We start from the raw sequence: 3,816 nt of genomic DNA, 5'->3' as shown, positions 1-3,816 counted from the left end.
TGTGCTAGGCATGACATCATGTTACCGGGTCATCAAAGGATCAACATCATACTCTTGGAAAGTTGTCCCAACCATCATATCTGACCGAGATTCATATCCAATTGGTGTCATGATACCTCAAACTCAGGGGGTCCGAGAGGAAAAGGTGCAACACAATCGACGAAATGACATTGCAAGATTCTCGAGAAATGAACTATGGGAGCGGGTTTCTGAAGCAATAGTTCATCATTAACCCAAGGAGGGGATGAGAAGGTGGCTGATGGGCTCAGCGACAATTCATCGAGAATTCCAAACAGAGGGATTTCCACGATAATGTGAACAAGAAGATGACATTTGTTAGATCAAATGATATAATGTTGTATGCTCGAGGAAAACATACAGCATTAATCATTAGTTGAAAGGTGTGCCCGAAATATGACCTTAGGCAGCAAGATCACTGTTAGAGTGACGATTCAATAACCAACAGTCTAAGAACGAACTGTCAATCATTAACTTCAAAGCAATAGGGTTGCTAAAAGTACAGAATCCAAGCAGCATCATTCCCTTGTTGGAATCCCGGTTAGAATCAACACAGGGAACAAGAAGGAATGGTGATGGTGAGAAGTATCACTTGCATCAAGAATTCTCAAGAGGTGGTGAAATTACCACGACATTTTCACATAAAAGATGGTAATATTCCAAGCTAAAGAAGAACAAACGTTGGATAGCAAGGAACTCAAGGTATAACACAAAACACGAACAAGTTTTGTGTTGAACGGAAGGCAATAAAGTGGTCACTGATAACACAAATCATCGAGGGCAAGGATGGTATTACTCAACATGAATTCAACTGGTATCCTGGAAGTGCTCAGAATGCTGATGATGATCACGACACATTTGTCGAGAGATTTCATGAAGATGTAATCGATCAGTGACGACATCAAGTCAAAGGAATAATGAAGCGGAAGGTTATTGGAACCATGGGTAGGACACAAACTTGAAATCAAGCTTGTTGATCAAGGCGAACTGATATGACGAGGAAGATCGACGTAAGTTTAGCTCATCATCGAAAATTGTGCTCCGAAAAGGAGGACCAGGAAGTACGGTTTAAAATTTAGCCGATCAGGCTAGGAAAGACTTAAAGGATTAATAAAATCGTAAGCAACGAAAATTACTTAGGGTTATCGAACCAAAATGTGGAATCATTGTTCTCGATTGACGATAACCCAGAACCCGAGAAAATTGGAATCTGTGAGAAATAATAGTTGATGAAGAACCCATAATAAGTTATGCAGCCCCATGATATTCTTGAGATACCAAGGGGTAATACTCGACGACAAATCAAAGTAGAGGTTGGACTGGGGTATTACTCTGTAGAAGACAAGTGCTTAAACTTGCACGAGAAATGGTATTTAAAGGAGATCATGGTCGGAACCACGATTACAAAAGGCCAGATCCTAGATATAAGATGAACTTATACCAAAGGAATAATTTATTTAAGAGAAGATTTAATGATAAGATCTACATCGTGTCCATGGGCATGAACACAAGTTCAAGGTCGTCTCCCACTTCTCCAATGCATAACCTTTCATTCACTTCTCACGTTCGATGATGTTGCAGTGTTGAAATTTTATCTGGTGAAGCACCAGAAGAGTATGACTCGCGAAAACTTTCGGGTTCACACGGTTTAGAGAAGGCATATGTTCAACCCATAGGGGCTTCTTAGAAACATATACCACAAGTTTCAAGAGTAAATAACACAAGCCCGAAAGCAGAGCATGGTTGACCAAGCAGAGGATACAACTTAACAAAGGCACTATGTATCAGGGGAAGAACTCACAAGGTGATCAAATGTGAAGGACACTGTCGGATAACAATCCAACAAAGGACTTGATGGTCCACAAAGGATCTGATACGAGTATCGGTACTCAACTAGAGGAAGAAGAATGCAAGGAGATCAGATTATAGAAACAACTGACTAACTCATTTGTCAAATGCAAAGGAAATATGATTTCCAAATCAAGGGATCAGAAGCAATGCTCTGATTAGGGATGGATAAGTTGAATAGCCTTATGGTACAATCAACGACAATTGGATTGGTCGAGAACCAATTCCAATTAAAAGAATGGCAGCTCAGCCGGAAAAGTAACTTATAAGGATCAAAGATGATTGCGTGTATTCGCAAACATATTGAGTCAACAAACTCAAAATGATAATGACAAGGAATGTCATTAAGACTACGAGACTTATGGGATTAACCATAATGCGAGCAAGCAAGAATTTCAAGAGCCAAAGGCTCCAGAGGATTTTCGGAAGATCGAATAGTATTTTGAAGATTTTTGTGAAACTCATGAACAACTGGGGATGAGCGGATACTTGACAAGTGCGGGGATTTATTTGAAGGGGTATTCATGTGGCAAAGAACTGCTAGGCAATAGGCACGAAGTATTCTCGGAACAATAGAGAAAACTTCGGGTATCTTGTAATAACAAGAACAATGGGGAATGATTGTAAGAATGGCAAGCATAAGTAGTTATCCATAAGGATTTATCGGTGGTCGGGAATAGCAAAAGTGATGTGCACAAAGTCTCGAGAGAATATCAAAGAGTATCTCCGAAATCTTCTGATGCAGTCGGTGACCATCTGGACTGAAGGGGCTCTCCGGGAGAAAGTATTTTCGAGAACCTAAAGTTAGTTTTTAGTAAAAATCATTTAACCCGAATAGAAGAGGGTTCAGAATCCCAGAGTAAAGGTCGAGGAATAAAAGATCATAATACCTCCCGATGGCGACGTGGGCCCATGGGCCACACAGCCATGTTAGTAAAAGTTTTTCAACGACTAGACTCGACTTTGGCCAAGGAGTGTGGAAGGGGGATTCCTACAGGCAGTTGGCTCTGATACCAACTTGTGACGCCCCCGATTCAATCGTACACTAATCATGCACGCAAATGTGTACGATCAAGATCAGGGACTCACGGGAAGATATCACAACACAACTCTACAAATAAAATAAGTCATACAAGCATCATAATACAAGCCAGGGGCCTCGAGGGCTCGAATACAAGTGCTCGATCATAGACGAGTCAGCGGAAGCAACAATATCTGAGTACAGACATAAGTTAAACAAGTTTGCCTTAAGAAGGCTAGCACAAAATGGGATACAGATCGAAAGAGGCGCAGGCCTCCTGCCTGGGATCCTCCTAAACTACTCCTGGTCGTCGTCAGCGGGCTGCACGTAGTAGTAGGCACCTCCGGTGTAGTAGTCATCGTCGACGGTGGCGTCTGGCTCCAGGGCTCCAGCATCTGGTTGCGACAACCAGGTAGAAGGGAAGGGGGAAAAAGAGGGAGAAAAGCAACCGTGAGTACTCATCCAAAGTACTCGCAAGCAAGGAGCTACACTACATATGCATGGGTATATGTGTAAAGGGCCATATCGGTGGACTGAACTGCAGAATGCCAGAATAAGAGGGGGATAGCTAATCCTGTCGAAGACTACGCTTCTGGCAGCCTCCGTCTTGCAGCATGTAGAAGAGAGTAGATTGAAGTCCTCCAAGTAGCATCTCTAAGTAGCATCTCCAAGTAGCATCTCCAGTAGCATCTCCAGTGGCATCGCATAGCATAATCCTACCCGGCAATCCTCTCCTCGTCGCCCTGCGGAAAAGCGATCACCGGGTTGTCTGTGGAACTTGGAAGGGTGTGTTTTATTAAGTATCCGGTTCTAGTTGTCATAAGGTCAAGGTACAACTCCAAGTCGTCCTGTTACCGAAGATCACGGCTATTCGAATAGATTAACTTCCCTGCAGGGGTGCACCAACTTACCCAACACGCTTGATCCCA

This window comes from Triticum dicoccoides, chromosome 2A (genome assembly GCF_002162155.2).
Source record: "Triticum dicoccoides isolate Atlit2015 ecotype Zavitan chromosome 2A, WEW_v2.0, whole genome shotgun sequence".
Lineage (NCBI taxonomy): Eukaryota > Viridiplantae > Streptophyta > Magnoliopsida > Poales > Poaceae > Triticum > Triticum dicoccoides.
The sequence above is the reverse complement of the archived record's forward strand: the minus strand, read 5'-3'. Positions refer to the sequence as shown.